The sequence below is a fragment of the Triturus cristatus genome, chromosome 7, assembly GCF_964204655.1.
Source record: "Triturus cristatus chromosome 7, aTriCri1.1, whole genome shotgun sequence".
Lineage (NCBI taxonomy): Eukaryota > Metazoa > Chordata > Amphibia > Caudata > Salamandridae > Triturus > Triturus cristatus.
This window is the reverse complement of record NC_140590.1, coordinates 221,220,075-221,232,540: the sequence shown is the minus strand read 5'-3', so window position 1 is coordinate 221,232,540 and position 12,466 is coordinate 221,220,075.

The window sequence follows — 12,466 nt, the reverse complement described above, 5'->3', positions numbered from 1 at the left end:
TAAAATTATATAAAATATACAATGATCATTGCAAGGTCTAAGTCAAAGTCCTATCTCATATGAGGAAAAACCAACCTGACGGATTCACTAAATTGCAGTCTGCAAGTGAAGCAAAAAGGACATATACATATATTACTCTCTGATCTGATCTCCGTATATCAATAGTAAGTGCTGTGCATTGCTTAGCAAACATTCATAAACCTTGAATTTATACGTACTTCCAATGTGGCGATAATTCCAGGCCAAACTAATCTTGTGGCGTGAGGTGAACACTCAATAAAATCTGCTGGGCATATTTATAGATTTCTTCGGTTGCTCCGTTTCCTATGCTCTCGAATCTATGAAACCTGAAACAGAGCAGACCTGGCTTTAAAAAGGGGTTTAACCAGTATGTAACCACCCTGTATCCGATGTCAATCTAAAACCCCGCGCCCTGCTGCGGCGTCAACAAAGCTATTCGTTGGAGTCTTTACCTTAAAGTCGAGTCGCCGATTCGCGTACTCGCTCCTCACGCCGGTCTCCTCGAGTACGAGTGCCGGCATTTCTTGTGTGGACCCAATATGTTGGCCAGAAAATCACGTGATCACGTATCTCAAGCGTGATCACATATGTGATTATAAGTATCGCCATCTTAGAGAAGGCAATACCGCTTGTGTGTAAGGCGGCTCCCCCATGATACTTCCTTAATGCCCAATCTGTTATACTTCACTGTTACTCCTGTACGCGAGATCACATCCCCAGCGCAATCAGTAAGTGAAAGTAACAGTGTAGTGTCAATTATCTCTTGAATAGGGATTTCACTCAAGGGATGCAATTGCTGCTCAACATTCGTTCTTTTATTTGCTTCATTATACATCATGAAATGTTTTTTGATCTTCATTTTTCAAAAACATTTCATGATGTATAATCATGATTGTGAGGATGAAGTGATTACCGCTGATATTATCATGAGAGATCTAAATGTAATTAGTGATGGACAGATTGCAAGTGGCTTGAAGGAAAGATCGAAATGGACACCCACACTACACACAGGCAATAACATTGACATTTTCCACAAATTGGTACTTAATGATTTGGACAGATTTGACTTTAAAAAACAACGACCACATGTAGTGAATGACAACCTGACACATGGGGAGAGGCTATCACTCAGAGACATAAGAAATTATGAGAGTATAATTATTAAGGAGGCGGACAAGGGGTGGAACATTGTTATCATGTCCAGCACAGACTATGACAATCAAATTTTGTCTCAGCTGGGCGACGTGGACTGCTACGAACCCCTGACTACTAACCCAATTTGGAAATTAACAGACCACATAAACCGACACTTGAAACAGTGGCACGGGATGGGCATTTTGAACCAAGAAGAATACAGCTATCTACAGGTAGGCTGGCCTAGATACCCATGCATATATACGCTCCCTAAAATACACAAAAACCTATCTTTCCACCAGGGAGGCCCATAATATCGGGGATTGAGGGCCCCACGCAGAAAATATCAGAATATGTAGACATCTTCCTTAAACCGATGGTCAATAACTTACCATCGTTCATACGGGATACAAAGCATGTCTTGGGGATCCTACCAGATATAAAATGGGAGAATGATATGACACTAGTGACGTTAAATGTTAATACAAGCATCAGAAGAGAGTGTGGACTGAAAGCTATTTTTGAGTACACGGTCAGCAAGCACATGGGAACACGCAGAGATGCTGATCACAATGATAGAATTGATCTTAAACAACAATGTCTTTCTATTCAAGGACAAATGGTATCGCCGAAGCAGGGAGTGGCCATGGGCTCCAGGTTCTCTCCCTCGTATACCAACCTTTTCATGGGTTGGCTGGAGGAGAGGTGGATCTGGGGCCCGAGGGTACGAAATGGACTGACTCCATCTTATTCTGGGGTAGATACATCGATGACTGTCTTATGGTTTGGACAGGAGACACTGGCAAACTGGTTGAATTTGTAGAACATCTTAACAGTAACATCTTGAACATCAGATTCACATATGAATATAGTGAAGAGAAAATAGAACTTCTCGACACGGAACTATATGTGAGGGACAATCAGATTCACAGTAGGCTACACCGCAAGTGCACAGCGAGCAACGCAATCTACACGCATCCAGCGCATACCCCTCTCACCAGATTAATGCTATACCATTTGAAGAGTTTGTGAGAGCAAGACACAACTGCAGTTCAGAGCCGGAGTTTAAAGCATGTACAGAAACAATGATACAACGTTTCAAACAAAGGGGATATGACAAACGTATTCTAGAAAAGGCCAAGAAAAGAATTGAGAAAATAGGAATACAGGAAACTCTGAAAGAAAGGACGAACAAAAAGAAAAAAAGACACCAGAATTACACTCGTTACTAATTACAACAACATTTCAAGTGTTCTGAGTAAGAGTCTTAACAGACATTGGCACATTTTGAGAGAGGATATAACACTAGCTGGGTCGATTAACAGCAGACCAGAAATAACATACAGGAGAGGGATGTGTCTCAGGAACCTGTTGAGCCCAAGTTACCCTACACCAAGAATAGACACTAACTGGCTGACAGCACGTACGGTGGGATTTTATGAGTGTGGGCAGTGCACAGCATGCAAATGGGCAAACAATAGGAAACTGGACTTCACGGGCCCTGACGACAGACGCTACAAGATCACTGCGAATATAAATTGCAGTACAAAATTTGTTGTATATATAATTGAATGCAGATGCAACAAAAAATATGTGGGGAGCACAATGAGACCGTTGCGTGAGAGGATTGGGGAAACAGGGCGACCTCAGATACCCCATTGCGACACACATCACAGACTGCCACGCATAAGGACAACACAAAGACTACTCTTTTTATGGGATAGAACAGACCTTGACACATCCGAGGGGAGGAAATAGAGAATTAAGACTAAGCAGGAATGAGGCATCCTGGATTCTTAAATTACGGACGACAGACATTGGGATGAATGTTGATCATGAGATGCACTACCTCTTAGGAAGATGAGAACTAAAGATAGAGCGAATTTTGCATAAATAAGTTAAAAAATGTATGCGATATTGATGTGATCTGATGTAATACCACAAATAGTGTGTGGTACAATATGGGGGAAGCAATATATATCGCAATGTATAATGTCTTGGTTTTCTTATAGTCTTGTCACTTATACACATTAGTCACTGACAGTAATATTTGAGCTATTAAATAGCAGCATACACATAATATAGACAGTAAGAATGATTGTAATCATACCTGCTGTCATGAGAGCCAGTATGCATATCTAATTACTGGTGTTTTGATCTTACGAACATCATGGATTTTTAGACTTAACAGAGATGGATATTCGATTCTGAGAACATAGATATAATATGCGTCATATATTCATGACAGCCTTTGTAAGATGTTTTGAACATTAGATTAAGAGAGAAGGTGGGAACCTTGTTAAGATGGCCGCTGCAAAAATGAGAGAAATATGTACTGATATCTCTTGCGAACTTGAGAAACATTACAATATAACGCATTGAGCATTAATAGACAATATGGAGGGTATAATGGCATTACAAATATAATAGGAATGTCATCTATCTTCGAGCAAATATAGGGACAGAATAACGAGGGAGCCACATAACATGCAAGCGGTATTGCCCTTTCAAAGATGGCGATGTTTTCAACCACACACGTGATCACGCGCTGGGGACGTGATCTCGCGGACATGAGTAACAGTAAAGTATAACGATTGGGCATTAAGGAAGAATCATAGGGGAGCCGCCTTACACACAAGCGGTATTGCCTTCTCTAAGATGGCGATGCTTATAATCACATACGTGATCATGCTTGAGATGCATGATCACGTGATTTTCTGGCCAACATGTTGGGTCCACACAAGAAATGCCGGCACTCGTACTCGAGGAGATCGGCGTGAGGAGCCAGTACGCGGATCGGCGACTCGACTTTAAGGTAAAGACTCCAACAAATAGTTTTGTTTATGCCGTAGCAGGGCCCGGGGTTTTAGATTGACACCAGATACAGGGTGGTTACATACTGATTAAACCCCTTTTTAAAGCCAGGTCTGCTCTGTTTTAGGTTTCATAGATTCGGGAGCATAGGAAATGGAGCAACCGAAGAAATCTATAAATATGCCCAGCAGATTTTATTGAATTTTTACCTCACGCCACAGGATTAGTGTGGCCTGGAATTATCGCCACAATGGAAGTATGTATAAATTCAAGGTTTTTGAAGGTTTTCTAAGCAATGCACAGCACTTACTATTGCTTTTTTTAAGTTTAAAAGAATTTTATTAGACAATGAAAAGGAAAATGCAATACAGAATATCAATTAGGAAGGAGGGGGAGAGGGAGAGGGGGTAGAAAAAGGGGGGGGGAGGGGATTACAAAAATGCAATATGTAAGAGAAAGTACACAACACAGCAATGAACATGGGCATTGAAAAGAAACAAAGAAATTATATCAATCATAACTAAACGTCTAATTACAAAGAGCATGAAAATAAAACAGCAGGATGAAAAATTCTGAACGTGAAAAGGGTATCATGGGGGTTTGGGAACTTCTTGTTGAGCAGGCGATGGAAGGGAGGAGCGAGCAGCACAATTATCTAAATATAGCGTAATGGGGAGCCACAAGTCTGCACGTTTAGCTGCTAATTGAACAGGAAAGACCAAGGCATTATCAAGTCTATGGTTATGACAGACATTATACCACCACGCTTTGAAAGAAATATTGGATGCATTTTTCCAATTAACAGTAATCAGCTGAAAAGCAACAGCCAATAACAAATCAACAATGCGAGCAGACATATCTACGTTATTCCAGCTAGTGGATAAACTGCCCAGGAAAAGGTGAGTAAGAGAAAAAGGAATACAAGTATGAAAAATAACATTGACTTGAGCCCACACCTGTAGCCGAAAATCATGTACATGTTTGCAAAGAAATATCATGTGAAGTAAGGTAGCATTGGGAGCATCACACGACCAGCATTTGTCTGGGGTAGTAGGAAATCGCTTATGTAGTGTAGAAGGAGTATGAAGTAATCTGTTGTAGATAAAAAATAGGGATTGTGTCAACGAAGCCGCTCTAGAAGTTTTACGCAATTTTGTCCAGATTTTGTCCCATAAAAATATCGGCCAATCTATCCCGAGGTCATTTTCCCATTGAAGTTCAACCTTGGATTTAGGTCTAAGTGACTCAGTTGTGTGAAGGTATTTATAGATAAGAGACGCTTTGGGGGCAGTACGGAGGAGGGAATGAAGTCGAAAAATAGGGGTGTGAGAAATAGGGGGAGAAGGAAAACCCGAAAGTCGCTCATGCATCTCCAGGACAGCAGCCTTAAGTAGAAGATATTTGGAGAAAAAGGATTGGGGTAAGCCAAAGGAAGAACAGAGATCAGGAAAAGAAACAAAGGTGGAACCAGAGAAAAGCTGCGAAATCCAAATCAAACCTCGGGTTCTCCAAGATTTCCAATAAAAGGGCTTGCGACCAATTAGGAGATATTTATTATGCCAGATAGTGGAAGAAAGGAAATCAGCAACGATCATAGGAGGGCCAGGAGCAGCCGACAGTAAAAGCTTAAGAGTATACTTGTGAATGGAAGTAGGAATCAAAGAGGGTTTACGGGAAAAAGCAAGATATTCTGCAAAAGAGAACGGGGAGAGGAGAGTACGTTCAACCTTAAGCCATAGAGGGCAGGGGGAAGTGGGATCTTGTAACCAGAGGGAAGCTTGACGCAATAAAAAGGCCTTCTGGTATGCAGGGAAGTCAGGAAAGTTGACACCACCTTCAGAGGCAGGACGGATGAGTCGAGCAAGAGACATTCTGGGTTTTTTGGAGTTCCATAAAAACAAGTATAACGCTGAATTAATCTTTGTAAAGAATTTCGTTGGGATGGGGACTGGGATATTGGAAAGTGTGTATAGAACAATAGGAGAAATCATCATTTTAATAGTGTCAAGACGGCCCCACCAGGAAAGGTATAAAGGATGCCACCTTGCTGTGAGATCTGCAATCTTTTGTGCGCATTTGGACATACATAAAGAAATAGTGTCTGAAATTGAGGGGGTAATGTATAGACCCAGATATTTAATGTGTGAAGGACACCAAGCACGCCTCCTTTTTAGACTACTTAAACGCTGATCGTCAGCGCAACGTTCCAATCCCTGACCCAGTCCTGAGGCGGAAGCCGGGAGCTGGAGGTACGATTCAGACCTTGCAACCATCGTGTTTTTAAAATTGTGTGGTGTCACTGATTGATTTGCTTTGTGATCATTACTGTCCCTGCCACTAACAGTAAAAGCCTCTTGAAGCTCACAGCGGTGCAAACGCTGTCGCGCTATTGTTTTGATAAAGCGGCCGCCATTAGACCAGGCGCGCTCGCCGACCACGCCCACTAGAGGCCACGCCTCCTTTTTAGACTACTTAAACGCTGATCGTCAGCGCAACGTTCCAATCCCTGACCCAGTCCTGAGGCGGAAGCCGGGAGCTGGAGGTACGATTCAGACCTTGCAACCATCGTGTTTTTAAAATTGTGTGGTGTCACTGATTGATTTGCTTTGTGATCATTACTGTTCCTGCCACTAACAGTAAAAGCCTCTTGAAGCTCACAGCGGTGCAAACGCTGTCGCGCTATTGTTTTGATAAAGCGGCCGCCATTAGACCAGGCGCGCTCGCCGACCACGCCCACTAGAGGCCACGCCCACTCTCTCTAGAAATGTGCATGCATAGGAAGCGCAGCGGACGAGCGCAGCGGGAGCGCCGTTTGCGCGCCGAAGGCGCGCCTAAGGCAAGCCCGTCTGCGCCCGTCCGCGCCAAGACCGCGCCAGGCGTAGGAACTCCTGCCCAAATTCCTCCCATCATCAGGTATGCTCCTAACGACCTCCACCAACTCCGAGGCGGACTCGGCTGCCCCTGTAAACTTGATCTATCAAAAGTACTCGGTTCCACCAGCTGTTACAAATGTCGCTGGACACTCAACTTTGATGCCGAGCGGCCAACCTCCCCAAAATCCTGCGACCTTTCTTCACAGGTGGCCTGATAAACGCCAGGTCGATGTGTAAACATAGCCAGGATATTCACGATCTCATCATTGACCATGACCTGGATTGTCTCATGATCACTGAGTCCTGGCTCACTGAAGACAGTAACCCAGACATAGCCGTTGCCCTCCCCCCGGGTTACTCCTTCCACAGTAAGGATAGACAGAAAGGTAGAGGAGGAGGTGTTGCATTTATCCTAAGGAACACCTTTAGCTGCCACACCTTCTGCCTTGACCCTCTTACTGACGTAGAGGGACTAGGTTTTTGTATTAAACTCAGTGAAGCTCTCTCCTTTTCCGGTGGCCTGATCTACCGCCCACCTGGCAATGCTGCTAAATTCCTTGACTCCCTAAACGATGCCCTTGGACACTTCCTACTCCGTTACCCACATTTTACCCTGCTGGGAGATTTCAACCTACACCTCGAGACCTTAGCCGACTCTCACACCAGAAACTTCCTGCAGACATTGGATATCTTTAATCTACAACAAAGCGTCAAGCTGCCTACCCACTCCCTTGGGACGTTTGCTCCAATTCCCCGTCCATCTCCACCCTGCTCCCCATTCCCCAGATTTGGACTGATCTTTGTCTGATCCCCTTTCATATCTCTAGCTGTCACCCTCCTACCTGCAAAAAACGCACGCGCCAACACGTTCACTCCATTAATTGGAAAACTGTCCAGAAAAATCTTATTCTTCATCCCTTTTCCCCAACCAATGCCCCCTCTCCCTCTGGTAACATCGATAGAGATGCAGTTTGTCTCAATAACTGGCTCTCTCAAGAAATTACAAAACGATGCCCACCCAATCAACAGGACAGTACTTTGAAGAAAACTAAAATCAAAGCCCCCTGGTACACGCCTGACCTAACAGCCGCACACCTCCTCTGCAGGAAAGCGGAACGTAAATGGCGCAGAACCTACAATAATGGCGATCGTAGTAATTACATTCTACAGAGGAAAAACTATCTTTCAACTATCAAATCAGCTAAAAGAACTTATTATGTAAACGCCATTAAGGATGCCAGCCAAAAGCAAAAAACCCTCTTTACAATAGTAAAATCCTTCACCAAACCCAAAGCTCTCCAACCGGAAATCCCCCCATCTCAAGAACTATGTGACAAGATTTCCGACTACTTTGATGATAAAATCACCTCCATCCATAAAAACGTCCCCCCTCCCCCTCCTGTTCAATTAATCCCGGATCTGGATCAACCGCGCCTGATTGCTAACAGTCTCAAAAACTTTACCCCGGTGACTCTGACTCAGACCAGAGAAGCGATCCTTTCCTGCAAATCTGGCTCCCCCTCAGACCCTTGTCCCCCAAAGGTCCTTCACCTCATCATTGATGAAGTTAACCCCATCATCAATGAAATAATCAACCTATCCCTCAATTCCTGTTCTGTTCCCCTCTCTTGGAAAAAAGGTGTGGTTAAGCCACTCATGAAAAAGGCGAACAAACCCCCTTCGGATTTGACCAACCTCCGCCCCATCACTCTGCTACCCGCGTTGGGTAAAATAACTGAACAGTTAGTCCACAAGGAGCTCAAGACCTTTCTGGATTCCCATAACATACTTCACCCCCAGCAATCCGGGTTCCGGTCTAAACATTCTACCGAAACTGCCTTGATCGAACTGACCGATACCATCAAAATCCTTCAGGATCAAAGGAAGAAGGCCATTTTGATCCTTCTTGACCTCACGGCAGCTTTCGACACCATTTCCCACTCCATTCTGATTAATAGACTCATGGACATCGGCGTTACCAACTCTGCTCTATCTTGGATTAGTTCTTTCCTCAGCGACAGGTACCAAACTGTCACCCTTGGCCCCTTCCAATCTAATGAGAAAAAGGTGTCCTGTGGAGTTCCCCAGGGTTCCATCCTAAGTCCCCTCCTCTTCAATATCTATTTTATCCCTCTTCTTACCCTTATAGAATCGTTCGGCATAACCGTCACCTCCTATGCCGACGATACTCAGCTTATCATCCCCCCAGACGACAATTCCAATATGGCAGAGCTCAATCTGAAACACTGCCTAACAGAAGTCTTTCAATGGATGGACGCTAACCACCTCCGCTGCAACTCAAATAAAACCGAGATCCTTCCCATTGGAAAGAATGCCTCTTTCTGCCCTGCCCTGTGGTGGCCTGACAATTCTGCTGCTCCACCTCAGACAGTTTCATCGGCCAGAAACCTTGGGGTCCTTTTCGACTCTGAGCTCTCTTTCGATCTCCACGTCTCGACCGTAGCAGGAAAATGCTTCGGCATAATTAAGTCCCTGAGAAAGTTTTTTGATTTCCTCCCGCTCGACTCCAGAAAGACTGTGGCGGTAGCCCTTATACTCTCTCGAGTGGCCTACTGTAATGGTCTTCTGGCAGGGACCAAAAAGTCCACTCTTTCGAAACTTCAAAGTGTTCTGCACACTGCCGCCCGTCTTGTCTTAAAACTTCCACGCAAATCCTCTATTTCTACAGCCCTTAAAACCTTACATTGGCTCCCCTTGCACAAGAGAATACTCTTCAAAATTCTCATTGTAGCCTTCCGAGCCTGCAACAAATCCGGTCCGTCCTACTTGTCTAGACGCTTCCCTCACTATACTCCGTGCCGCTCCCTCAGATCCTCACAAGAAAACCTCATGACCCCCACCAAATTCAATCTGAAGTCTAAAGGCGGAAAAACTCTCAGCACCCTGGCTATTAAAGCCTGGAACAGCATGCCAAGGCATCTCAGACTTCAAACACTCGAGAAGCCTTTTAGGAAGCTCCTCAAAACGTGGATTTTTAATCTTTCCGACGACTGGACTAAAGCTGCCATCTAGCCCCCCCCTCCTTTCACTCTGTGGACTGGTTACAGGATTTACAGCGCCATGATGCTCCTTCCGGAGCGAACGTCTGCGCTTTAGGAATACCCCTCCAAATTCCAAATTCCAAATTCCAAGCAAACCGAGAGTCAATAAATTCTTGCTTGAAAGTAAATTTGGTCAGGGGAAGGATCTCACATTTATCATGATTAAGTTTATACCCAGAGATAGAGGAAAAAGTTCTGACTTCAGTCATGAAAGCAGGGATGGATTCTGCAGGGTTGGAAAGAAAGAGTAAAATATCATCTGCATAAGCAGTGAGTTTAATATGCGAGTCTGCAATCTGAAAACCATGGATGGCAGGATTTTGACGCAGCCTGGACAGAAAAGGCTCCAAAGCAAGGTTAAAAAGAAAAGGGGACAGAGGGCAACCCTGGCGAACGCCTCTGCCTAGGTCGAAGTAGGAGGAGATTTGACCATTCGCAAATACTGCCGCTCTAGGATGGGAATATAACAGGGAAACTAAAGAAATAAATCTAGGGCCAAAACCAAACCAAGTGAGAGTGTGAAAGAGATAGCGCCACTCAACCCGGTCAAAAGCCTTTTCGGCGTCAAGGGCAATCGCTGCAAGTGAGTGCTGACAACGGGAGGATTTTGACAGGATGTTGAATAAAAGTCGAGTGTTGTCCGTAATATGTCGGCCCTTAACAAACCCAGATTGCTCCTCGCCTAGAAGATCGGGGAGAAGGTGGTCCAATCGGATCGCTAATGTTTTAGCGAAGAGTTGTAGTCAATATTGACTAGGGATATGGGCCTATAATTTTTGCAGTAATGTGCATCCTACCCAGGTTTAGGTATGAGGCAAATATGGGCATCCGAAAACGTCCCTGAGGAGGCACCGCGGGAAATAAAAGTATGGAGAAGAGAATGAAGTCGTGGAATCAACAATTTAGAAAAATGAAGGTAGAATTCGACGGTGAAGCCGTCTGGACCAGGGGCTTTGTTGAGTTTGAGATGTTGCAATGCATGAAGTAATTCCTGTTGTGTGACGTCCGATTCTAAAGAGGAGAGATCTAGAGGGAAATCAGCTGGTGTGTGAATGGTAGAGAAGAAACGAGCAAGGGAACTGGGAGTAGACTGAGTTTCGGAGGTATACAGAGTTTCGTAAAAACGGGAAAATTCAGCGAGAATATCAACATCCATGTGTTTTAAATTATCATCAGAGTCATAAACAGATCCAATATTTAACTTATTATGCTTAATCTTCAAATAATTAGCTAGGAGCTTTCCTGCCTTGTTCCTACCTCCATAAAATTTAGCAGTAGACTTCAACAGGTACAAGGAGGCATCCTCCGTAGACTTCTCATTAAACTTCATTTTTGCTGCGATAAGAGCTGTCAGGCTGTCAGCAGAGTGAGAGGTGAAATACGCATGTTCCAGTGTTTTAATGTCAGAAAGGAGATTTTTAGTGAACCTCCGGGCGTTCTTACGTTTGTTCGCAACGTAACTAATAATAAAGTCACGTGCTGCTGCTTTAAAAGCATCCCAAATAGTGTGGTCAGGGAGAGTATCGTCAGCATTAAGGAGGAAAAATTCATCAAAAAAGGAAGTAAAGGTGGCTGTAAATTTGGGGTCTGCAAGGAGGGAATTGTTGAAACGCCATCTCCTGGGGCCAACATTGTTAGGGAATACATCAACACTTGTAAGAACAGGAGCATGGTCAGAGAGCAATATCGGGCCTATCTCAGAGTGTAAGAGGGATTGAGCGAGGTTGTGGGAAACAAAGATGTAGTCAAGTCGTGACTGGGAATGGTGACAGGGAGAATAAAAAGTGTACTCCCGCAACTTTGGATTGCAAAGGCGCCAGGAATCTACTAGTTTATGCTGTGAAATAGCATGGCTAAACAGCTTGTGGGGCTTGTTGGGAATATGGGGGGCTGTGGACACCCTATCGATAAAAGGATCGACAGGTTGATTACAATCCCCCGCCAGAATAAAGTTGTGGCGATAACTTGGCGTAAACCCATCGACCAGAAGCATCCGACTCATGGGTAAGGACCTGGAAGGGAAGAGACTTGCGACAAAGGACTGCTACACCATTGCGTTTGCCATCACCTTGCGAATAAAACAGTTCACCCACCCAACCACGTTTAAGCTTAACAGATTCAACCTCAGTTAAATGCGTTTCTTGGAGGAATGCAATATCAACATTCAATTTGGCAAGGTGCGACAAAATCCGTTGACGCTTAATCGGAGAATTAATACCCTTCACATTCCATGACAATATATTCAACGACATGACAGTAACTTATCTACAAAAAATGTGAATAACCGAGCCAGTAAAAGAAAAACCCATGAAAAGTAGAGAGGACAGAAAGAAAAAAGAAAAACTAGTGGAAACATGTTGAAGTAAAAGAAAGAAAACAAGTGATCACAAGTGTGAGCCATAGCAAGAGAGGGAGAATAAAATGCAACAGTGTCTGGAATGACCCAGAAAGCCAGAAATAAGGAAGAAGTAGAGAGAAAAATGGAGGCAGAAGGACAGGGAATGCAATTCTCACAAGAGATAGGAGCAAAAGCACTAACATAAAACGGAGAGTATAAGAGAA